Genomic DNA, 27,926 nt, shown 5'->3' on the forward strand with positions numbered 1-27,926 from the left:
CCTTTGATCCTTTATATACGGGGTCAGGGGGCACCCCTAGACACACAAGTTGATCCACGTGATCATATTCTTAGCCGTGTGCGGTGCCCCCTTCCACCATAATCCTCGATAATATTGTAGCAGTGCTTAGGCGAAGCCCTGTTACGGTAGAGCATCAAGATCGTCACCACGCCGTCGTGCTGATGGAACTCTTCCCTGACACTTTGCTGGATCGGAGTCCGGGGATCGTCATCGAGCTGAACGTGTGCTAGAACTCGAAGGTGTCGTAGTTTCGGTGCTTGATCGGTCAGGCCATGAAGACGTACGACTACATCAACCCCGTTGTGCTAACGCTTCCGCTGTCGGTCTACAAGGGTACGTAGATCACACTCTCCCCTCTTGTTGCGATGCATCACCATGATCTTGCGTGTGCGTAGGAATTTTTTCGAAATTACTACGTTCCCCAACAGTGGCATCAGATCCTAGGTTTTATGTGTTGATGTTATATGCACGAGTAGAACACAAGTGAGTTGTGGGCGATATATGTTGGAAATATGCCCTAGAGGCAATAATAAATTGGTTATTATTACATTTCCCTGTTCATGATAATCGTTTATTATCCATGCTATAATTGTATTGATAGGAAACTCAGATACATGTGTGGATACATAGACAACACCATGTCCCTAGTAAGCCTCTAGTTGACTAGTTCGTTGATCAATAGATGGTTACGGTTTCCTGACCATGGACATTGGATGTCATTGATAACGGGATCACATCATTAGGAGAATGATGTGATGGACAAGACCCAATCCTAAGCATAGCACAAGATCATGTAGTTCGTATGCTAAAGCTTTTCTAATGTCAAGTATCATTTCCCTAGACCATGAGATTGTGCAACTCCCAGATACCGTAGGAATGCTTTGGGTGTACCAAATGTCACAACGTAACTGGGTGACTATAAAGGTGCACTACAGGTATCTCCGAAAGTGTCTGTTGGGTTGGCACGAATCGAGACTGGGATTTGTCACTCCGTGTGACGGAGAGGTATCTCTGGGCCCACTCGATAGGACATCATCAGAATGTGCACAATGTGATCAAGGAGTTGATCACGGGATGATGTGTTATGAAACGAGTAAAGAGACTTGCCGGTAACGAGATTGAACAAGGTATCGGGATACCGACGATCGAATCTCGGGCAAGTATCGTACCGCTAGACAAAGGGAATTGTATACGAGATTGATTAAGTCCTTGACATCGTGGTTCATCCGATGAGATCATCGTGGAACATGTGGGAGCCAACATGGGTATCCAGATCCCGCTGTTGGTTATTGACCGGAGAACGTCTCGGTCATGTCTGCATGTCTCCTGAACCCGTAGGGTCTACACACATAAGGTTCGATGACGCTAGGGTTATAAAGGAAGCTTGTATGTGGTTACCGAATGTTGTTCGGAGTCCCGGATGAGATCCCGGACGTCACGAGGAGTTCTAGAATGGTCCGGAGGTAAAATCTTATAGGAAGTCCTATTTCGGCCATCGGGACAAGTTTCGGGGTCATCGGTATTGTACCGGGACCACCGGAAGGGTCCCGGGGGCCCACCGGGTGGGGCCACCTATCCCGGAGGGTCCCATCGGCTGAAGTGGGAAGGGATCCAGCCCAAAGTGGGCTGGGGCGCCACTTCCCTTATGGCCCATGCACCTAGGGTTAAAGGGGAACCCTAAGGAAGAGTCCCAAGGAGGGAAGGCACCTCCTAGGTGCCTTGGGGGGGAGGGAAACCTCCCCTGGCCGCCGCCCCCTAGGAGATTGGATCTCCTAGGGCTGGCGCACCCCCCCTTGGGCTCCCTATATATAGTGAGGGTAGTAGGGCCTCTTGAGACACCCCTTATGCCTTTGGTGCAGCCCCTCCCTCTCTCCTAAGTCCTTCTCCTCTCTCGTGGTGCTTGGCGAAGCCCTGCAGGATTGCCACGCTCCTCCATCACCACCACGCCGTTGTGCTGCTGCTGGATGGAGTCTTCCTCAACCTCTCCCTCTCTCCTTGCTGGATCAAGGCATGGGAGACGTCACCGGGCTGTGCGTGTGTTGAACGCGGAGGTGTCGTGCGTTCGGCACTTGATCATCGGTGATTTGGATCACGACGAGTACGACTCCATCGACCCCGTTCACTTGAACGCTTCCGCTTAGCGATCTACAAGGGTATGTAGATGCACTCTCCTTCCCCTGGTTGCTGGTCTCTCCATAGATAGATCTTGGTGACACATAGGAAAATTTTGAATTTCTGCTACGTTCACCAACAGTGGCATCATGAGCTAGGTCTATGCGTAGTTTCTATGCACGAGTAGAACACAAAGTAGTTGTGGGCGTTGATTTTGTTCAATATGCTTGCCGTTACTAGTCTTATCTTGATTCGGCGGCATCGTGGGATGAAGCGGCCCAGACCGACCTTACACGTACTCTTACGTGAGACAGGTTCCACCGACTGACATGCACTAGTTGCATAAGGTGGCTAGCGGGTGTCTGTCTCTCCTACTTTAGTCGGATCGGATTCGATGAAAAGGGTCCTTATGAAGGGTAAATAGCAATTGGCATATCACGTTGTGGTCTTTGCGTAGGTAAGAAACGTTCTTGCTAGAAACCCATAGCAGCCACGTAAAACATGCAAACAACAATTAGAGGACGTCTAACTTGTTTTTGCAGGGTATGCTATGTGATGTATATGGCCAAAGGATGTGATGAATGATATATGTGATGTATGAGATTTATCATGTTCTTGTAATAGGAATCACGACTTGCATGTCGATGAGTATGACAACCGGCAGGAGCCATAGGAGTTGTCTTAATTTATTTATGACCTGCGTGTCAACATAAACGTCATGTAATTACTTTACTTTATTGCTAACCGTTAGCTGTAGTAGTAGAAGTAATAGATGACGTGACAACTTCAAGAAGACACGATGATGGAGATCATGATGATGGAGATCATGGTGTCATGCCGGTGACGATGATGATCATGGAGCCCTGAAGATGGAGATCAAAAGGAGCAATATGATATTGGCCATATCATGTCACTATTTGATTGCATGTGATGTTTATCATGTTTATACATCTTATTTGCTTAGAACGACGGTAGTAAATAAGATGATCCCTCATTAAAATTTCAAGAAAGTGTTCCCCCTAACTGTGCACCGTTGCGACAGTTCGTTGTTTCAATGCACCACGTGATGATCGGGTGTTTGATCCAAACGTTCACATACAACGGGTGTAAGACAGATTTACACATGCAAACACTTAGGTTGACTTGACGAGCCTAGCATGTACAGACATGGCCTCGGAACACAGAAGACCGAAAGGTCGAGCATGAGTCGTATGGAAGATACGATCAACATGAAGATGTTCACCGATGTTGACTAGTCCGTCTCACGTGATGATCGGACACGGCCTAGTTGACTCGGATCATGTAATCACTTAGATGACTAGAGGGATGTCTATCTGAGTGGGAGTTCATAAGATGAACTTAATTATCCTGAACATAGTCAAAAGGTTTTTGCAAATTATGTCGTAGCTCACGCTATAGTACTACTGTTTAGATATGTTCCTAGAGAAAAATTACTTGAAATTTGATAGTAGCAATTATGCGGACTAGGTCCGTAAACTGAGGATTGTCCTCATTGCTTCATAGAAGGCTTATGTCCTTAATGCACCGCGCAGTGTACTAAACCTCGAACGTCGTCTGTGGATGTTGCGAACATCTGACATACACATTTTGATAACTACGTGATAGTTCAGTTAAACGGCTTAGAGTTGAGGCACCGAAGACGGTTTTTTGAAACATCGCGAAACATATGAGATGTTTCGAGGGCTGAAATTGGGATTTCAGGCTCGTGCCCACGTCAAGAGGTATAAGACCTCCGACGATTTTCTTAGCCTGCAGACTAAGGGAGAAAAGCTCAATTGTTGAGCTTGTGCTCAGATTGTCTGAGTACAACAATCATTCGAATCAAGTGGGAGTTGATCTTCCAGATGAGACAGTGATGTTTCTCCGAAGTCATTACCACCAAGCTGCTAGAGCTTCGTGATGAACTATAATATATCAGGGACATATATGATGATCCTTGAGATATTCGCGATGGTTGACACCACAAAAGTAGAAATCAAGAAGGAGCATCAATTGTTGATGGTTTGTGAAACCACTAGTTTCAAGAAGGGCAAGGGCAAGAAGGGATACTTCATGAAACGGCAACTCAACTGCTGCTCTAGTGAAGAAACCCAAGGTTGAACCCAAACCCGAGACTAAGTGCTTCTGTAATAAGGGGAATAGCCACTGGAGCAGAATTACCCTAGATACTTGGTAGATGAGAAGGCTGGCAAGGTCGATAGAAGTATATTGGATATACATTGTGTTGATGTGTACTTTACTAGTACTCCTAGTAAGCACCAGGGTATTAGATACCGGTTCGGTTGCTAAGTGTTAGTAACTCGAAACAAAAGGCTACGGAATAAACGGAGACTAGCTAAAGGTGAGCCGACGATATGTGTTGGAAGTGTTTCCAGTGTTGATATGATCAAAGCATCGTATGCTCCCTCTACCATCGAGATTGGCGTTTGCGTTGAGCATAGACATGATTGGATTACGTCTATCGCAATACGTTTATTCATTTAAGGAGAATAATGGTTACTCTGTTTATTTGAATAATACCTTCAATGGTCTTACGCCTAAAATGAATGGTTTATTGAATCTCGATCGTAGTGATACACATGTTCATGCCAAAAGATAGTAATGATAGTACCACCTACTTGTGGCACTGCCACGTAAGTCATATCGGTATAAAACGCATGAAGAAGCTCCATGTTGATGGATCTTTGGACTCACTTGATTTTGAATCACTTGAGACATGCGAACCATGCCTATTGGTATATATGCATGAAGAAACTCCACGCAAATGGACCGTTTGGACTCACTTGATTTTGGAATCACTTGAGACATGCAAATCATACCACATGGGCAAGATGACTGAAAGCCTCGGTTTCGGTAAAATGGAACCAGAAAGGTACTTGCTGGAAGTAATACATTTTGATGTGTGCAGTCCAATGAGTGCTGAGGCATGTAGTGGATATCGTTATGTTCTTACTTCACAGATGATTTGAGTAGATGTTGAGTATATTTACTTGATGAATCACGAGTCTGAATTATTGAAAGGTTCAAGTAATTTCAGGGTGAAGTTGAAAGATCGTCGTGACAAGAGGATAAAATATCTATGATATGATCATAGAGATGAATGTCTGAATTACGAGTTTGGCACAGAATTAAGGCATTGTGGAAATTGTTTCACAACTAATACAGCCTGGAACACCATAGTGTGATGGTGTGTCCGAACATCATAACTGCACCCTATTGGATATGATGCATACCATGATGTCTCTTATCGAATTACCATGATAGTTTATGGGTTAGGCATTAAAGACAACCACATTCACTTTAAATAGGGCACCACGTAATTCCGATGAGATGACACCATATGAACTATGGTTTGGAGAGACCTAAGCTGTCATTTCTTAAAAGTTTGGGGCAGCGATGCTTATGTGAAAAAGTTTCAGGCTGATAAGCTCGAACCCAAAGCGGATAAATGCATCTTCATAGGACACCCAAAACAGTTGGGTATACCTCCTGTCTCAGATTCAAAAGCAATAAAGGATTGTTTCTAGAATCGAGTCCTTTCTCGAGGAAAAGTTTCTCTCGAAAGAATTGAGTGGGAGGATGGTGGAGACTTGATGAGGTTATTGAACCGTCTCTTCAACTAGTGTGTGGTAGGGCACAGGAAGTTGTTCCTGTGGCACCTACACCAATTGAAGTGGAAGCTTATGATAGTGATCATGAAACTTCAGATCAAGTCACTACCAAACCTCGTGGGATGACAAGGATGCGTAATACTTCAGAGTGATACGTAATCCTGTCTTGGAAGTCATGTTGCTAGACAACAATGAACCTACGAGCTATGGAGAAGTGATGGTGGGCCCGGATTCCGATAAATGGCTCGAGGCCATAAAATCCGAGAGAGGATCCATGTATGAAAACAAAGTGTAGACTTTGGCAGAAAGGCTCGATGGTCGTAAGGCTATTGAGTACAGATGGATTTTAAAAGGAAGACGGACAATGATGGTAAGTATCACCATTAAGAAAGCTCGACTTGTCGTTAAGATGTTTTCCGACAAGTTCAAGGAGTTGACTACGGTGAGACTTTCTCACTCGTAGCGATGCTAAGAGTCTGTTGGAATTATATTAGCGATTACTGCATTATTTATGAAATCTTGCAGATAGGATGTCAAAACATTGTTTCTCGATGATTTTCTTGAGGAAAGGTTGTATGTGATACAACCGGAAGGTTTTGTCAATCCTGAAAGATGCTAATAAGTATGCAAAGCTTCAGCTATCCTTCTAAGGACTGGAGTAAGCATCTCGGAGTTGGAATGTATGCTTTGATGAGATGATCAAAGATTTTGGGTTTATACAAAGTTTATGAGAAACTTGTATTTCCAAGGAAGTGAGTGGGAGCACTATAGAATTTCTGATGAGTATATGTTGTTGACATATTGATGATCAGAAATGACGTAGAATTTCTAGAAAGCATATAGGGTTATTTGAAAAGTGTTTTTCAATGGAAAGCCTGGATTAAGCTACTTGAACATTGAGCATCAAGATCTATAAGGATAGATCAAAACGCTTAATGGTACTTTCAAATGAGCACATACCTTGACATGATCTTGAAGGTGTTCAAGATGGATCAGTCAAAGAAGGAGTTCTTGCCTGAGTTGTAAGGTATGAAGTTAAGGCTTAAAGCTCGACCACGGCAGAATAAAGAGAAAGGACGAAGGTCGTCCCCTATGCTTAAGACATAGGCTCTACAGTATGCTATGCTGTGTACCGCACCTGAAGTGTGCCTTGCCATGAGTCAGTCAAGGGGTACAAGAGTGATCCAAGAATGGATCACAGGACCGCGGTCAAAGTTATCCTTAGTAATTAGTGGACTAAGGAATTTTCTCGATTATGGAGGTGGTAAAAGAGTTCATCGTAAAGGGTTACGTCGATGCAAGCTTAACACCTATCCGGATAGCTCTGAGTAGAGATACCGGATACATATAATGGAGCAACAATTTAGAATAGCTCCAAGTAGAACAGTTATTTGGAATAGCTCCAAGTAAAACGTGGTAGCTACATCTAGGAGATGACATAGAGATTTGTAAAGCACACACGGATCTGAAAGGTTCAGACCCGTTGACTAAAACCTCTCTCACAAGCAACATGATCAAACTCAGAACTCTGTGAGCGTTAATCACATGGCGATGTGAACTAGATTATTGACTCTAGTGCAAGTGGGAGACTGTTGGAAATATGCCCTAGAGGCAATAATAAATTGGTTATTATTATATTTCCCTGTTCATGATAATCGTTTATTATCCATGCTGTAATTGTATTGATAGGAAACTCAGATACATGTGTGGATACATAGACAACACCATGTCCCTAGTAAGCCTCTAGTTGACTAGTTCGTTGATCAATAGATGGTTACGGTTTCCTGACCATGGACATTGGATGTCATTGATAACGGGATCACATCATTAGGAGAATGATGTGATGGACAAGACCAAATCCTAAGCATAGCACAAGATCATGTAGTTCGTATGCTAAAGCTTTTCTAATGTCAAGTATCATTTCCTTAGACCATGAGATTGTGCAACTCCCGGATACCGTAGGAATTCTTTGGGTGTACCAAACGTCACAACGTAACTGGGTGACTATAAAGGTGCACTACAGGTATCTCCGAAAGTGTCTGTTGGGTTGGCACGAATCGAGACTGGGATTTGTCACTCCGTGTGACGGAGAGGTATCTCTGGGCCCACTCGGTAGGACATCATCATAATGTGCACAATGTGATCAAGGAGTTGATCACGGGATGATGTGTTACGGAACGAGTAAAGAGACTTGCCGGTAACGAGATTGAACAAGGTATCGGGATACCGACGATCGAATCTCGGGCAAGTATCGTACCGCTAGACAAATGGAATTGTATACGGGATTGATTAAGTCCTTGACATCGTGGTTCATCCGATGAGATCATCGTGGAACATGTGGGAGCCAACATGGGTATCCAGATCCTGCTGTTGGTTATTGATCGGAGAACGTCTCGGTTATGTCTGCATGTCTCCCGAACCCATAGGGTCTACACACTTAAGGTTCGATGACGCTAGGGTTATAAAGGAAGCTTGTATGTGGTTACCGAATGTTGTTCGGAGTCCCGGATGAGATCCTGGATGTCACGAGGAGTTCCGGAATGGTCCGGAGGTAAAGATTTATATATAGGAAGTCCTATTTCGGCCATCGGGACAAGTTTCGGGGTCATCGGTATTGTATCGGGACCACCGGAAGGGTCTCGGGGGCCCACCGGGTGGGGCCACCTATCCCGGAGGGTCCCATGGGCTGAAGTGGGAAGGGATCCAGCCCAAAGTGGGCTGGGGCGCCACTTCCCTTATGGCCCATGCGCCTAGGGTGAAAGGCGAACCCTAAGGAAGAGTCCCAAGGAGGGAAGGCACCTCCTAGGTGCCTTGGGGGGGAGGGAAACCACCCCTGGCCGCCGCCCCCTAGGAGATCGGATCTCCTAGGGCTGGCGCACCCCCCCTTGGGCTCCCTATATATAGTGAGGGTAGGAGGGCCTCTTGAGACACCCCTTATGCCTTTGGTGCAGCCCCTCCCTCTCTCCTAAGTCCTTCTCCTCTCCCGTGGTGCTTGGCGAAGCCCTGCAGGATTGCCACGCTCCTCCATCACCACCACACCGTTGTGCTGCTGCTGGATGGAGTCTTCCTCAACCTCTCCCTCTCTCCTTGCTGGATCAAGGCATGGGAGACGTCACCAGGCTGTACGTGTGTTGAACGCGGAGGTGCCGTGCGTTCGGCACTTGATCATCGGTGATTTGGATCACGACGAGTACGACTCCATCGACCCCGTTCACTTGAACGCTTCCTCTTAGCGATCTACAAGGGTATGTAGATGCACTCTCCTTCGCCTCGTTGCTGGTCTCTCCATAGATAGATCTTGGTGACACGTAGGAAAATTTTGAATTTCTGCCACGTTCACCAACAATATAAGTCATACTGCTTACCAGCATGTCATACTTTGGTTCGGCGGTATTGTTGGACGAAGCGGCCCGGACCGACATTACGCGTACGCTTACGCGAGACCGGTTCTCCCGACGTGCTTTGCACATAGGTGGCTTGCGGGTGACAGTTTCTCCAACTTTAGTTGAACCGAGTGTGGCTACTCCCGGTCCTTGTGAAGGTTAAAACAGCACCAACTTGACAAACTATCATTGTGGTTTTGATGCGTAGGTAAGATTGGTTCTTGCTTAAGCCCGTAGCAGCCACGTAAAACTTGCAACAACAAAGTAGAGGACGTCTAACTTGTTTTTGCAGGGCATGTTGTGATGTGATATGGTCAAGACATGATGCTAAATTTTATTGTATGAGATGATCATGTTTTGTAACCGAGTTATCGGCAACTGGCAGGAGCCATATGGTTGTCGCTTTATTGTATGCAATGCAATCGCGTTGTAATGCTTTACTTTATCACTAAGCGGTAGCGATAGTCGTGGGAGCATAAGATTGGCGAGACGACAACGATGCTACGATGGAGATCGAGGTGTCGCGCTGGTGACGATGGTGATCACGACGGTGCTTCAAAGATGGAGATCACAAGCACAAGATGATGATGGCCATATCATATCACTTATATTGATTGCATGTGATGTTTATCTTTTATGCATCTTATCTTGCTTTGATTGACGGTAGCATTATAAGATGATCTCACACTAATTATCAAGAAGTGTTCTCCCTGAGTATGCACCGTTGCGAAAGTTCTTCGTGCTGAGACACCACGTGATGATCGGGTGTGATAGGCTCTACGTTCAAATACAACGGGTGCAAAACAGTTGCACACGCGGAATACTCAGGTTATACTTGACAAGCAAAGCATATACAGATATGGCCTCGGAACACGGAGACCGAAAGGTCGAGCGTGAATCATATAGTAGATATGATCAACATAGTGATGTTCACCAATGAAACTACTCCATCTCACATGATGATCGGGCATGGTTTAGTTGATTTGGATCACGTAATCACTTAGAGGATTAGAGGGATGTCTATCTAAGTGGGAGTTCTTAAGTAATATGATTAATTGAACTTAAATTTATCATGAACTTAGTCCTGGTAGTATTTTGCAAATTATGTTGTAGATCAATAGCCCGCGTTGTTGCTTCCCTGTGTTTATTTTGATATGTTCCTAGAGAAAATTGTGTGGAAAGATGTTAGTAGCAATAATGCGGATTGGATCCATGATCTGAGGTTTATCCTCATTGCTGCACAGAAGAATTATGTCCTTGATGCACCGCTGGGTGACAGACCTATTGCAGGAGCAGATGCAGACGTTATGAACGTTTGGCCAGCTCAATATGACGACTACTTGATAGTTTAGTGCACCATGCTTAATGGCTTAGAATCGGGACTTCAAAGACGTTTTGAACGTCATGGACCATATGAGATGTTCCAGGAGTTGAAGTTAATATTTCAAGCAAATACCCGAGTTGAGAGATATGAAGTCTCCAACAAGTTCTATAGCTAAAAGATGGAGGAGAATCGCTCAACTAGTGAGCATGTGCTCAGATTGTCTGGGTACTACAATCGCTTGAATCAAGTGGGAGTTAATCTTCCAGATAAGATAGTGATTGACAGAATTCTCTAGTCACCATCACCAGGTTAGTAGAACTTCGTGATGAACTATAATATGCAAGGGATAACGAAAACAACTCCCAAGCTCTTCGTGATGCTGAAATCAACGAAGGTAGAAATCAAGAAAAACATCAAGTGTTGATGGTTGACAAGACCACTAGTTTCAAGAAAAGGGCAAAGGGAAGAAGGGGAACTTCAAGAAGAATGGCAAGCAAGTTGCTGCTCAAGTGAAGAAGCCCAAGTCTGATCCTAAGCCTGAGACTAAGTGCTTCTACTGCAAAGGGACTGGTCACTGGAAGTGGAACTGCCCCAAGTATTTGGCGGATAAGAAGGATGGCAAGGTAAACAAAGGTATATTGGATATACGTGTTATTGATGTGTACTTTACTAGTGTTTATAGCAACCCCTCGCCATTTGATACTGGTTCAGTTGCTAAGAGTAGTAACTCAAAACGGGAGTTGCAGAATAAACAAAAACTAGTAAAGGGTGAGGTGATGATGTGTGTTGGAAGTAGTTCCAAGATTGATATGATCATCATCGCACACTCCCTATACTTTCGGGATTAGTGTTGAAACTAAATAAGTGTTATTTGGTGTTTGCGTTGAGCATGAATATGATTTGATCATGTTTATTGCAATACGGTTATTCATTAAAGTCAGAGAATAATTGTTGTTCTGTTTACATGAATAAAACCTTCGATGGTCATACACCCAATGAAAATAGTTCGTTGGATCTCGATCGTAGTGTTACACATATTCATAATATTGAAGCCAAAAGTTGCAAAGTTAATAATGGTAGTGCAACTTATTTGTGGCACTGCCGTTTAGGTCATATATGTGTAAAGCGCATGAAGAAACTCCATACTGATGGACCTTTGGAACCACTTGATTATGAATCACTTGGTACTTGCGAACCATGCCTCATGGGTAAGATGACTAAGACTCCATTCTCCGGAACAATGGAGCGAGCAACAAACTTGATTGGAAATAATACATACTGATGTATGCAGTCCAATGAGTGTTGAGGCTCGCGGCGGGTATCATTATTTTCTGACCTTCATAGATGATTTGAGCAGATATGAGTATATCTACTTGATGAAACATAAGTCTGAAACATTTGAAAAGTTCAAATAATTTCAGGGTGAAGTGGAAAACTCATCGTGACAAGAAAATAAGGTTTCTATGATCTGATCGCGGAGACAAATATTTGAGTTAAGAGTTTGGTCTTCAATTAAAACATTGTGGAATAGTTTCACAAACTCATGCCACCTGGAACACCACATCATAATGGTGTGTCCGATCATCATAACCGTACTTTATTGGATATAGTGCAATCTATGATGTCTCTTACCGATCTACCACTATCGTTTTGTGGTTATGCATTAGAGACAGCTGCATTCACGTTAAAAAGGGCAACATCTAAATCCGTTGAGACGACACAATCTGAATTATGGTTTGGCAAGAAACCAAAGTTGTCGTTTCTTAAAGTTTTGGGTTGTGATGCTTATGTGAAAATGTTTCATCCTGATAAGCTCAAACCCAAATCGGAGAAATATGTCTTCATAGGATACCCAAAGGAGACTGTTGGGTACACCTTCTATCATATATCCGAAGGCAAGACATTCGTTGCTAAGAATGGATCCTTTCTGGAGAAGGAGTTTCTCTCGAAAGAAGTAGTGGGAGGAAAGTAGAAAACTTGATAAGGTAATTGTACCTTCTCCCTTATTGGAAAGTAGTTCATCACAGAAATCTGTTCTTGTGACTACTACACCAATTAGTGAGGAAGCTAATGATGATGATCATGTAACTTCGGATCAAGTTACTACCGAATCTCGTAGGGAAACCAGAGTGAGATCCGCACCAGAGTGGTACGGTAATCCTGTTCTGGAAATCATGTTACTAGACCATGACGAACTTGTGAACTATGAGGAAGCGATGATGAGCCCAGATTCCGCGAAATGGTTTGAGGCCATGAAATCTGAGATATGATCCATGTATGAGAACAAAGTATGGACTTTGATGGATTTGCCCGATGATCGGCAAGCCATAGAAAATAAATGGATCTTCAAGAGGAAGACGGACGCTGATAGTAGTGTTACTATCTACAAAGCTAGACTTGTCGAAAAAGGTTTTTGACAAAGTTCAAGGTGTTGACTACGATGAAATTTTCTCACTCGTAGCGATGCTTAAGTCTGTCCAAATCATGTTAGCAATTGCCGCATTTTTATGAAATCTGGAAAATGGATAAACAAAACTACATTCCTTAATGGATTTAAAGAAGAGCTGTATATGATGCAACCAGAAGGTTTTGTCAATCCTAAAAGGTGCTAACAAAATATGCAAGCTCCAGCGATCCATCTATGGACTGGTGCAAGCATCTCGGAGTTGGAATGTACGCTTTGATAAGTTGATCAAAGCATATAGTTTTATACAGACTTGCGGTGAAGCCTGTATTTACAAGAAAGTGAGTGGGAGCACTACAGCATTTCTGATAAGTATATGTGTATGACATATTGTTGATCGGAAATAATGTAGAATTATTCTGTAAAGCATAAAGGAGTGTTTGAAAGGATTTTTTCAAAGAAAACCTCGGTGAAGTTGCTTACATATTGAGCATCAAGATCTATAGAGATAGATCAAGATGCTTGATAAGTTTTTTTTCAATGAGTACATACCTTGAAAAGATTTTGAAGAAGTTCAAAATGGAACAGTCAAGGAAAGAATTCTTGCCTGTGTTACAAGGTGTGAAATTGAGTAAGACTCAAAGCGCGACAACGGCAGAAAATAGAATGAGAATGAAAGTCATTCCCTATGCCTTGGCCATAGGTTCTATAAAGTATGCCATGCTGTGTACCAGACCTATTGAATACCCTACACTAATTTTGGCAAGGGAGTACAATAGTGATCTAGGAGTAGATCACTGGACAGCGGTCAAAATTATCCTTAGTGGAATAAGGATATGTTTCTCGATTATGGAGGTGACAAAAGGTTCGTCGTAAAAGGGTTACGTCGATACAACTTTTGGCACTAATCCGGATGACTCTTAGTCTTCATCTGAATTCATATTGAAAGTGGGAGCAATTAGCTAAAGTAGCTCCATGCAGAGCATTGTAGACATAGAAAATTGCAAAATACTTACGGATCTGAATATGGCAGACCCGTTGACTAAACTTCTCTCACAGGCAAAACATGATCACACCTTAGTACTCTTTGGGTGTTAATCACATAGCAATGTGAACTAGATTACTGACTCTAGTAAACCCTTTGGGTGTTGGTCACATATCGATGTGAACTATGGGTGTTAACCACACAAAGATGTGAACTATTGATGTTAGATCACATGGCGATGTGAACTAGATTATTGACTCTAGTGCAAGTGGGAGACTGAAGGAAATATGCCCTAGAGGCAATAATAAAGTTATTATTTATTTCCTTATTTCATGATAAATGTTTATTATTCATGCTAGAATTGTATTAACCGGAAACATAATACATGTGTGAATACATAGACAAACAGAGTGTCACTAGTATGCCTCTACTTCACTAGCTCGTTAATCAAAGATGGTTATGTTTCCTAACCGTAGACAAAGAGTTGTTATTTGATTAACGGGATCACATCATTAGGAGAATGATGTGATTGACTTGACCCATTCCGTTAGCTTAGCACTCGATCGTTTAGTATGTTGCTATTGCTTTCTTCATGACTTATACATGTTCCTGTGACTATGAGATTATGCAACTCCCGTTTACCGGAGGAACACTTTGTGTGCTACCAAACGTCACAACGTAACTGGGTGATTATAAAGGAGCTCTACAGGTGTCTCCATAGGTACATGTTGGGTTGGCGTATTTCGAGATTAGGATTTGTCACTCCGATTGTCGGAGAGGTATCTCTGGGCCCTCTCGGTAATGCACATCACATAAGCCTTGCAAGCATTGCAACTAATGAGTTAGTTGCGAGATGATGTATTACGAAACGAGTAAAGAGACTTGCCAGTAACGAGATTGAACTAGGTATTGAGATACCGACGATCGAATCTCGGGCAAGTAACATACCGATGACAAAGGGAACAACGTATGTTGTTATGCGGTCTGACCGATAAAGATCTTCGTAGAATATGTGGGAGCCAATATGAGCATCCAGGTTCCGCTATTGTTTATTGACCGGAGACGTGTCTCGGTCATGTCTACATAGTTCTCGAACCCGTAGGGTCTGCACGCTTAAGGTTTCGATGACAGTTATATTATGAGTTTATGCATTTTGATGTACCAAAGTTTGTTCAGAGTCCCGGATGTGATCACGGACATGACGAGGAGTCTCGAAATGGTCGAGACATAAAGATTGATATATTGGAAGCCTATATTTGGATATCGGAAGTGTTCCGGGTGAAATCGGGATTTTACCGGAGTACCGGGAGGTTACCGGAACCCCCCGGGAGGTATATGGGCCTTAGTGGGCTTTAGTGGAAGAGAGGAGAGGTGGCCAGGGCTGGGCCGCGCGCCCCTCCCCCCCTAGTCCGAATAGGACAAGGAGAGGGGGGCGGCGCCCCCCTTCCTTCTCTCTCTACTCTTTCCCCCTCCCGAATCCTATTCCAACTAGGAAAGGGGGGGAATCCTACTCCCGGTGGGAGTAGGACTCCTCCTGGCGCGCCCTCCTCCTGGCCGGCCGCACCCCCCCTTTGATCCTTTATATACGGGGTCAGGGGGAACCCCTAGACACACAAGTTGATCCACGTGATCATATTCTTAGCCGTGTGCGGTGCCCCCTTCCACCATAATCCTCGATAGTAGGACTCCTCCTGGCGCGCCCTCCTCCTGGCCGGCTGCACCCCCCCTTTGATCCTTTATATACGGGGTCAGGGGGCACCCCTAGACACACAAGTTGATCCACGTGATCATATTCTTAGCCGTGTGCGGTGCCCCCTTCCACCACAATCCTCGATAATATTGTAGCAGTGCTTAGGCGAAGCCCTGCTACGGTAGAGCATCAAGATCGTCACCACGCCGTCGTGCTGACGGAACTCTTCCCCGACACTTTGCTGGATCAGAGTCCGGGGATCGTCATCGAGCTGAACGTGTGCTAGAACTCGGAGGTGCCGTAGTTTCGGTGCTTGATCGGTCAGGCCGTGAAGACGTACGACTACATCAACCGCGTTGTGCTAACGCTTCCGCTGTCGGTCTACAAGGGTACGTAGATCACACTCTCCCCTCTTGTTGCGATGCATCACCATGATCTTGCGTGTGCATAGGAATTTTTTTGAAATTACTACGTTCCCCGACACTAGCCCCCTCCGGTGTCTATATAAAACGGAGGGTTTTAGTCTGTAGGACAACATACAATCATACCATAGGCTAGCTTTTAGGGTTTAGCCTCTCCGATCTCGTGGTAGATCAACTCTTGTAATACCCATATCATCAAGAATAAATCAAGTAGGACGTAGGGTTTTACCTCCATCAAGAGGGCCTGAACCTGGGTAAAACATCGTGTCCCTTGCCTCCTGTTACCATCCGCCTTAGACGCACAGTTTGGGACCCCCTACCCGAGATCCGCCGGTTTTGACACCGACAACTGTTATCTTAGATATGACCACATGTGGTAGTGTGCTGGAGGAGTACCTGCATTTCCTGTGCTCATATATTACAAAATCATATGGAGTAGAATCTAATTTTGTTTGCCATGCAATGTTGTAGCGCTATCATATGTCTCCTGTCATTTATTTTTCAGCCACCTGCTATCTTCTACTTTTACAGTGCACTAGTTCTGCACACACTTCACCCTTACTCTCACTATTGTGTTTTTATGCAAGGGTATTCCAGACCCTGCCTTGATAGAAGCAGAAAAGAATAGAGAGAAGTCGCTCCAGCGTGGTACGCGGCTAGGCCAAAAATGTTTCAAGGCTTTAAAGGGTGTAGTGTCAGCAAATGGAGACGAGGAACGTAGCTCTGGAGTTGATGATCTCGCTCACCGTGAACCACCAACCCAGGTGCTTGCTTTAACTTCACGGTGTCATATGTGGTTGCACGTTGCATATGGTGTCTAGCTTGTATTCGAAAGGACAAAGTCGGTAAGATAAGGAAAGATATTCTACATGAACCACCATCCCGTGAGCACCGGAAGACAAATAGCTAGTCAGGGCACTGGCCGAGCCAGTGACAAGCCCAGCAAAGATAGGCATCACTTGGAAGCCAACTAAAAAGCTGCGATGGTGGCGAAGCAACCCGCCTCCCACCAGATCTCAGGTGCTAGATGATCATGCTCACCACTCCAGCCGGATGTCAAGCTTGTATTGCTTCCAATTTGGTTAAATTGCATCTGCTTAGCTTACACATTATACCTTTGAATATGACATGCCTTTCTATTTTTGGTACATACTAGTACATCTGTGTATTAACCATGTTCTTACATCAAACTTGTATCCCTCATGAATCACTTATGACGAGGCAGGCAGGCAAGGGGACTACTCCTCATTTAAAGAATGCAGCATCAGCCTCCCGACATGATTCTCAAGAAACAGAAATGCTAGATGAAGATAGTGAACGTAGCTCTGTAGTTGATTACAACATTTCCCCTACACTAGCATCGCAGGTGCTTGCTCTAACTTGGCAGCGTGATATGTGGTTGCATGTTGCATATGGTGTCTAGATTGTAATTCTTCCAATCTGGTTAAACTACATGTGCTAGTCTACTTAGCTTATACATTATACCTGTTAATGTGACATGCCTTCCTGTATTTAGTACATAGTACATCTGTCTATTAAGCATGTCCTTACATAAAACTATTGTTTTTTTGTATCCCGCATCAATCAACATGACGAGACACCTTTAGTATATGCAGTGTGATATTAGTTGCATATTTCATATGATTTATAGCATGCGCTGCTTCTAATTTGTTGAAATTCCATTTATGATGGGACGCTTTTAACTTGGCAAAGTCATATTGGTTGCATCTTTCATGTGGTGTCTAGCTTGCATTGCTTCTTATTTGCTAGAATGGTTTCTGCTTAGTTTACACAAACAGTTGTCAACATGCCATGCCGTCCTGTTTTTCGTACATATTCCATCCCGGTATCATATGTTTGCCTTACATCAAAGTAGTGATTGTCAGTATCATGCATGAATGAGTTCTGAAGAGAGAATTTTATTGCTTTTTCTTGTCGGTTTTACTTGACAATTCAAAATCAATAAAGCGGAAGGAAGTTTGCAAGGTAGCGGATAAAGGTGCTCCTTCCAAACGGAGGGCCTCTACAGTTTCTACTCCTCCACACCCCCAAGATGATTTCCAAGACAACACATGCATAGACACTCAACAAAGTTGTGTTTATGATGAGCACGTCTCCCCTAGTGCAGCATCACCGGTGCTCCCTCTAACTTGGCATTGTTATATGTGGTTGCATGTTATGTGTGATGTCTAGCTTGTATTGCTTCTAATTTTGTTGAATTCCATCTGCTTACTTTACACATTATACTTGAATAAGACACGTGTTCCTGTTTCTAGAACATAGAATATCTGTCTATCACACCATGTTCTTACATAAAATTACTACTGTTGTGTAACCTGCAACAATCACTTATCATAAGACACTTTTGACTTCGGAGTGTGATATAGGTTACATCTCACATTATTTTCTAGCTTGTACTACTAATTTGTTGATATGGCACTTATGACGAGACAGTTTTAACTTGGTAGAGTGATATTTGTTGCATCTTTCATATGGTCTCTAGCTTTCATTGCTTCTAATTTGTTGAAATGCCTTCTCCTTAGTTTACACATCATAAGTTGTGAACATGCAATGCTGTGAATATGCAATTGCACTAATGACGAGAGACCTCTAACATGGTAGTGTGATGTTGTTTGCATCTTGCATATGATTTATTTCTTGTACTGCTTCACATTTGTTTAAACGCCATTTATGATGAGACACTGTTAACTTGGCAGAGCGATATTTGTAGAATCTTTCATATGGTGTATACCTTCCATTGCATTGCTTCTAATTTGGTGAAATGTCTTCTTCTTAGTTTACACATCATAGTTCTGGTTATCTCTTCCGTCTTGTTTTTCATACATATTACATCCTCCTATCATGTGGTTGTCTAACATCAAAGTCTAGTTCGTCTGCATCACGCATCAATTTGTTCTGAAGAACTAAATTGTTATTCGTTTTTCTTGTCGTCTTGACTTAACATGGCACAGAGAAAGAGGAAGAAACACAAAATGGCAGGGAATGAGAAGCGGATGAACCCTGCAGATTCTGCTGGTACTGATGGTGCAATAGAAGGTCAAAGTCCAGCGGAAAATTCTACAAACACGGCATCCCATGCTACACGAGTTGCAAAAAAGCCAAACAGAAACAAATAGCTACCACCAAACAAGCAGAGACAACCCTAGTTCTTGCAACACCTACCACGGTACTACCAGCTGCACGACTTACTCGTGCGTCAACTGAGCTAGCAGCAGGTCACTACTAGGAAAAGGCCTACTAGTGGCGCACCTGTTTTGCCTACTAATGGCGCACTACAGGTGCGCCACTAGTATCACGCCATTAGTATTTTTTACTAATGGCGCACCTGTGGTGCGCCATTAATATCTTGTATACTAATGGTGCACCATGCAGTGCGCCATTAGTATAGCCCACGGTGCACCATTAGTATGCCTCGCAGGGGGCCATATTTACCCATGTGCTTTGGCATACTAATGGCGCACTAGTGGATGATGCGCCATTAGAGTCCTTCTTGCAGTGCTCCATTAGTGTGCTGAGTCGTGCGCCACTAGTATGAATATTAGGGATTTTTTTCTTTTCTGATATTTGCACAGGTTACAAAACATATTACTGCACATAATATAGAGAGCACAACATATAAAAAGCAGATTCATCGAATACAATAAAAGATTAGTCTCCGAATACAATTCATCATATTAGTCTCCGAATTCAAAAGACCGAACAAAGATAGAACATTACAAGTCTCGAGACCGCGAGTAGCGACTTTGTCAGAAGTAATACTAATCCTAAAATGTCCTACTAATCATCATCATACAACTTCTACTCGTTATTAATAAAAAGTCATACGATCATCATCTTGATAGCCATCGAACCAACCCTACTTAATTGTTCTTAGCACATGATCATCAGTATTAGCCATGACCTAAATACCCTATTTAAGGTAAAATAGCATAAAACAATATAGACCCTGACTCTCCATTATGGAGAATGGAGATCATCCTGTCTCCAATTCTTGCGCTTCGCTTCCTTTTGCTTCCAAGAACCTCCTTACGACTGTCCATACATTTTTTCCATCCTTTGATTTGCATGTCTTCACTTCTTTTAGAAATCTGGTATGGACAGTTGAGATTCGTAGGATGACCTGGCTGTATGTTCAAAACATTAAGGCTACCTTTCTGATACATCAAATGAGGCACACAATTCTCTGGGATTATCTGTTGAAAAACATAGTAATAACTTCATAGTTAGCAATGATGTACTAGTTTTAGAAGTATGCAAGAGATGCACGGATGTCGTAATAGTAAAAAATCTTACCAGGGTATCTCCATGGTAGTTACCGTAGTTGAACACATGCACTAGTGGCACGTATTGACCATAATGTTGAGGAGTTTGATTGTAGATATTGTAATTCTCAATGTCAGTACAAAATCCGACCAGATGATTTTTCTCCTTGTAAGTTGTTAATCCGGAGCCATCGGTGTAGTGGGCTTTGTCTACCATCTCCCGCACATTCTTTGAACAACGAAAATAAGCTGTCAATGGAAATAAGCTGTCAACTATTTTGAAATAAACAATATAAATTAGCTAATAACTATGTTTGAGAAGCTCACATAGCGGTATAATTGGAGGCGTATCAACAAGGACCCAAATGTCCATATTGTCTTGCTCGATTTTAGGATCACCAAGATCCATGGTGGCAAGCATACCCTCATCAAAACCATACATCTTGCAAAATTCTTCCCAATTTTTGCAACCAAAATGGGTTACGCTCCCAGAATTATACAGATTTACTTCAAAATCCACATCGTGATGAGTCCTTAGGTGAATTTTCTTTGTTTCAGAAATTTCATGGTCTTCAAAATCCATCCTCTCCAAGACATAGCGTCTTGCATGGCATGGGATAAGCTATACTCGAATTGTAAAAGATGAAAATTACACGTTGAAATAGTTGAAGTCATGCTTAATTATGAAAATAACACTTGTCGTGGTTGTGTACCAGTTAAACTTCGAAGGTCTCCTCAAGCTTAATGATGAAGTGTCGATCATCATCTAGGTCAGGCATGTCGCACAAACCTCGATCGTCGTGGCACCATCCGCACTCCCTCAAGAGACTTTCGTCGTCCGATGACGACATATCCTACGTTCATAATTCAAAACTACATCATCTCTTGCGTTGGGTCCAATAAGATAATCCACAGTGTGGTGAAAACACGCCCTTCGAACTGGTTTGAGCTATTGGTGAATGGAGATGGTCTAAGATTTTAAGTAGTAAGAAGTGAAGTGGAAATTTTGAGAGCAAATGGTTAGGATGAGTGGTTCCTCTTTCCTGTTTAGCTTTACAATAAAATATTTTTAGTCATGGACACTTGTGCATTTTCAGCCAGGCCCAGTGGAGTTGGCCTAAAAACATTTCTTTCTTTGATCCTGCTACATCCATCTCAAGTATTTATGGTCAAGGGTTAGCAGGGCCATCCAAATAGAATATGTGGTATGGGCTTTTTTAGTAGGTCATCCTACCAGATTAGGGTTTATCGATGACGAGCAACTGACATTAGTAATAACTATGAGTTGATATCACACTTCTATATGTATAACACAAGAGGCAGTTGATCCTACTTAATTAAGTACTAAGATACCCCGGCCCATGCATTAGTCGCAAGTACCCCATATGTCCTATTTTTAGCAAAGTCATGCTAAAATTCACGGAAAATTTCAGCATGACCTTTGCTGAAAATAGGACATATGGAGTACCCGAATTTGCCCGAACGGAAGTTAATTGACATTCCAGCAAACTCAAGGGCCTCTCGGGGTAACTGAAAAATCATCACGACACGATTGATCGGAGACAAAACCCAGCAAACTAGCAAAGTTACTGACGTGTTTACATAAATTGTTTTCTATAAAAGATGATCATCACCTTTACAAGTCTTTCTGAATGTGATCACAGAAACAAAGCAGCACCACAATGTGCCTCTACTTTCATATGGATGAAAAGGCCACAAACCATATGGTCCTCTGCTTTCATATGGACAAAATAAAAGTTCACACATATAAATGGAAATGAAAAATGATAGTAGGAAATGAAAAAGAATTATGCTCAAAGAACAATGGTAACAACAAAGATGATAAGTATATTTGAAACAAGAAAACAATACATGCATAGGCTATATTTGAAACAAGATATTCTGCCAATCTTTGTTAACTGAAGCTAAGATGATAAGTATATCTAGAGTGCATTAGCTATGGTTCTTATCTAGCTAAAATAAAAGGAGAAAATTGCTTATTTACACCTCACAAATATTTTGGCTTGCTGATCTAGGTAGAAGGCATTTTTGTCATTGGTGCTAGTCAGATCTGAACCTTACATCAAATACACTTCTCAATGTTCACTGAAATTTAGAGAATAGATTGAGAGAGATAGCAGCAGCAAGAAGTTGAGGTTTAGACTCCGAAGAGGAACAGCAGGGGTGCAAGGAGATGGAGTAGAAGCAGTAGGGAGCGGCAACAAGCAGTAGAGAGCGGCGGCGCACCATCTCCAAAAAGAGACACCTATCAGCACATCAGCATCAGCATCCAGGGAGGAGCTGCATGACACCATCTCCAAAAAGTGACCACCACAAAGCCAGAATGCTTTGCTTTCTTACTCTTCTTACTCCTCCTTTTAACACAACCAGAAGGCAACCACCACCTAAATAACAAACACCTCCTTGGATATGCTAAAACCACAAAATGATCACGGCAGTGTGTTTGTGGCATCCGTGCATGTGCCAAGATATGCTAAAACTTAGCTCAGCAACCAACAGAAAGTAACTTAGCCCAAGAACAAGCTTTGTGAAAACCAATAAATCACACATTATGTCGATTCAACAACTACTACCCTTTACACTAGCATTGATAGAGCCCGATCAGTCAAAAATTACATAAAAACCATCGTAAAAGAACTTGTGTATAGAAAAATCTCAAAAAGTAAACAATTAGTACATGATGCATGTTCTATGAACCCTGAACATGTACATTGGGAACTATTACAAAAACTGAGAAAACATTATGCATGCTCTCTGAACATGTACATTGAAGAATGAAAAACAACTATCTGGTGAGGGCTCTTTTGATCCGAATTCATTGAAGAATGACAAACAACTATTTGGCCATTAGCAGCAGCAGTAGCTAGGGGCAGTAGGCAGCACTAGCAAAGAAGCAGCGGTGCAACAATCAAGAGTAGCAGTAGTGCAAGAGCGGCGGCGACGGCAAGAGCAGCAGGAAGCAAAAGCAGCAGCGGCGCTATAGGCAGAGGCAGTAGCAGGCGAGCAGCAGAAGCAGAGTAGCAACAACGGTGTGGTCGACTGCGGGCAACGACAGGCACGTGGGGGCGCGGTGCAGCAGCGGAAGCATGTCAGCGGTGAGCTCGGGGACGGAAAACGACGACGAATCGAGGCGAAGTAAAGGGGGATCCGGAGGAGAAGCTCACCACGAAGCCGGGGACATGGCCGGGGAGGCCGGGGATGGACCAGAGCGAGACGGGGCCAGGGACGTGGCCGACGTGGTCGGGGAGGACGACGACGATGTACAACGACGGGGCCATGCGCAGGAAGAGACGGCGAGAGGTGGCTGCTGCTCCTCGGCGAGGTGGACGCGCTGCTGCTTCACCTTGTCGGCAGGGGGTCGGCGGCGGCGGGGGAGGGGGGGCGGGGGGGGGGGGGGAGGGGATCGATCTGGCGAGGGAGGGTGAGGGAGTCCTGGATTAGGGGGTCTCCGGACAGCCGGACTATCTGCATGGGCCGGACTATTAGACTATGAAGATACAAGATTGAAGACTTCGTCTCGTGTCCAGATGGGACTCTACTTGGCGTGGAAGGCAAGCTAGGAAATACGTATATGGATATCTCCTCCTTTGTAACCGACCTTGTGTAATCCTAACCCTCTCCGGTGTCTATATAAACCGAAGGGTTAAGTCCGTAGGACAACAATCATAACATACAATCATACCATAGGCTAGCTTCTAGGGTTTAGCCTCTCTGATCTCATGGTAGATATACTCTTGTAACACCCATATCATCAATATTAATCAAGCAGGACGTAGAGTTTTACCTCCATCAAGAGGGCCCGAACCTGGGTAAAACTTCGTGTCCCTTGCCTCCTGTTACCATCCGGCCTAGACGTACAATTCGGGACCCCCTACCCAAGATCCGCCGGTTTTGAGACCGACATTGGTGCTTTCATTGAGAGTTCCTCTGTGTCGTCGCCGTTAGGCTTGATGGCTCCTACTATCATCGATAGCAATGCGGTCCAGGGTGAGACTTTCCTCCCCGGACAGATCTTTGTATTCGGCGGCTTTGCACTGCGGGCTAATTCGCTTGGCCATCTGGAGCAGATTGAAAGCTACGCCCCTGGCCATCAGGTCAGATTTGGAAGTTTGAACTACACGGCCGACATCCGCGGAGACTTGATCTTCGACGGATTCGAGCCACAGCCGGGCGCGCCACACTGTCGTGATGGGTATGACCTAGCTCTGCCGCTGAACAGTACCCCAGAAGTCGTGCCCGCATCAGCTCCAACCCTTAGTTCGGAGCCAACTGAGCCAATCGAGGATGCGTGGTTAGACACCGCCTCAGGGGCTGCAGTCTCAAAGGCGATCGAGCCGAACAACAGCATAATCCTTTGCGCAGCCCGTGACTCCAAGGTGCCGGACTCTTTTTCTGACTTCGAACCACCCGCGCCCCTGCCAATCAAATCCGATTGGGCGCCGATCATGGAATTCACTGCCGCGGATATCTTTCAGCACTCGCCCTTGAACGACATTCTGAATTCACTAAGGTCTCTCTCTTTGTCAGGAGAGCCCTGGCTGGATTATGGCCAACAGGATTGGGATTCGGACGATTTAGAAATTCGACGCCCGCCCACCACCCACTTAATAGCCACTGTCGATGACTCAACCGACATGCTCGACTTCAACTCCGATGACATCGACGGTATGGACGACTATGCGGGAGGCGAAGAGGAACCACCGCCCACAGGGCGCTGGACGTCCACTTCATCATATGACGTATGCATGGTGGACACACCAAAAGAAGACGACAACGAGGAACAAAAGGACGCACCGAAGGCCTGTTCCCTCGAGAAGCAGTCAAAGCGGCGGCCGCCCCAAATCCCGCCTCGGTAGAAATAACGATCATACAGACCCAGCGTTGGACTAGGGTGAACCACTACCGGACCACGACAATACGGAGAATCAAACCGAACAAACCAATTCTGTCAAAAATAATAGTCCGGACGACATAACGCCAGACAGGCACCCGGAGCAGCAGAATGCCCGTCAAAGGCTTGTTGCCACCGTGAGGAGTCTGAAAAAGCAGAAGCAAAGGCTCAAGGCTGCGCAAGACACTCTCCAAATCAGATGGAGTAAAGTACTCAACACAGCAGCGAGGTACGGCGACAATCGCCCCACCAAGAGCTACCCAAAGCGGAAGTTGCTACCTGAATTCAATGAGGAGGCCTCAGACCCCCCACAACCAAAAATCAAAACAAACACCTGGCCGGATAGACGACCTCAGGGCCAACATCGAGCGGAAAATAATGCCACTCACAAGCCAATACGCGATCCACGTGAGGGCTCGCACCAAAAGGACGGCGCAACCAGATCCATCTATGGACCACGCAAGCGCGCCCCAGCATACAACGTAACACAAAAAACATCCGAACAACATGGTACACCTAGATACAGGGGTGCCGCACACCCCCTATGTTTCACCGATGAGGTGCTGGACCATGAATTTCCAGAGGGATTCAAACCCGTAAACATAGAGGCATAGGACGGAACAACAGACCCTGGGGTCTGGATTGAGGATTATATCCTCCATATCCATATGGCTCGTGGAGATGATCTCCATGCCATCAAGTACTTACCCCTCAAGCTCAAAGGGCCAGCTCGTCACTGGCTTAAAGGCCTCCCCGAAAACTCCATATGAAGCTGGGAAGAGCTCGAAGACGCTTTTCGGGCAAATTTTCAAGGAACTTATGTCCGACCTCCGGACGCGGACGATTTGAGCCATATAACTCAACAGCCCGGAGAGTCAGCCCGAAAACTTTGGAACATGTTTCTTACTAAAAAGAACCAAATTGTCGTTTGTCCGGACGCCGAAGCCCTGGCAGCTTTTAAGCATAGCGTCCGTGACGAATGGCTCGCCAGACACCTCGGCCAAGAAAAGCCGAGAACAATGGCAGCATTAACAAGCCTCATGACCCGCTTTTGCGCGGGTGAGGACAGCTGGCTAGCCAGATGCAGTACCAGCAACCCCAGTACATCTGAAGCTAGAGATGGAAACGAGAAATCACAGTGCAACAGCAGTAACAAACACCGGAACAAAGAAGACAGCACGAAGAGCACGACAGTAAACACCGTATTCAAAAGCTCTCGGCCAGGTCAGCAAAAGCCGCCCTCTAAAGGCGCCAGAGACGAACTGTCCAGCCTAAACAAAATTCTGGACCAAATATGTCAAATCCATAGCACCCCTGGTAAACCTGCTAATCATACCCACAGAGAATGTTGGGTCTTCAAGCAGTCCGGTAAGCTCAATGCTGTACACAAAGGGGAGGATACACCAAGCGAGGACGAGGATGAGCCTCTCAAGCAAGACACTGGGGAGCAAAAGAAATTTCCACCAGAAGTCAAAACAGTAAACATGTTACACGTGATCAAGGGAAGAAACAAAACGACACTCCCAGAACAATATGCCCAAGGGCCTATCACCGCGGAGTCCTGCCACTGGTCGTCTCAACCGATCACTTTCGACCATCGTGATTACTCAGCAAGTATCCGGCGTACAGGATGAGATGCCCTAGTATTAGACCCAATAATTGACGGATATCACTTCACACGAGTCCTGATGGACGGTGGCAGCAGTCTAAACCTGATATATCAGGATACAATCCGCGAAATGGGGATAAACCCAACAAAAATTTGCCATAGCAATACTACCTTTAAAGGAGTAATGCCAGGCCCAGGGGCTCATTGCACGGGGCTCCCTGCTACTAAAAGTTATATTCGGCTCCCCCGATAACTTTGGTAGCGAACATTTAACCTTCCACATCGCTCCATTCCAAAGTGGCTATCAAGCACTACTCGGACGCGAAGCTTTCGCTCACTTTAATGCAATACCGCACTATGCTTGCCTCACACTCAAGATGCCTGGACCACGTGGCATCATTACAGTAAATGGAAGTATTAAGCGATCTTTGCGCGCCGAAGAGAGTGCAGCTGCCTTGGCAGCCGCACACTAAAAACGGCCTAACCAACTAAAGCATTTAACAGGTCGTCAAGACCTCGGACACGGTTAGACGAGTCTGGCACAGGTATATGTAATTCATACCGGATCAATGGTCACACCCCTATACAAGGGGCTCAACGCGCGCAGACAAGTGGCAATTTTTACTCATCTTGAATTATACTTGGTTCCTTTAAAAGCTATCCTTTTGCACGACAACTTTTTCACTTAAGTTCCTCTCTTTTATAGATGATCATCGTGCTACACCCGTCCAGGATACGGCACAACGGAGACACAGGCGCAGACGTGCAGCAGGGACCCGCTCCAAGGATTATTTTTAGATTAAGACCCTGCGTAAACCTTTTTTTACTGTCTCTTGTTGATACATATCCACTGAATTCTCAGCACAGTTGAGAAGGATGCTGACGTCTTGGCATGTGGCCACATCAGAATAATGCACGTACCTGGACACAAGGGGCTTCTTACGAAGGGCACTATTTAGGCCCAGTTTATACCATAAAGACCGAATACCTTAGGGAGTGTTCGGCGGCGCGAGTTTGGCCTTATATGCATCAGCTCCGAATCATTGTCTTTGGTCAAATGTTGGGTTTGCCCGGCTCCTGTGTTTTGGTGCCTTACGTTCCGCTTTACCGGCTAAGGTAGCACTAGGAGAACTACTGCGATTGTGCCCT

This window comes from Triticum urartu, chromosome 5 (assembly GCF_003073215.2).
Source record: "Triticum urartu cultivar G1812 chromosome 5, Tu2.1, whole genome shotgun sequence".
Taxonomy (NCBI): domain Eukaryota; kingdom Viridiplantae; phylum Streptophyta; class Magnoliopsida; order Poales; family Poaceae; genus Triticum; species Triticum urartu.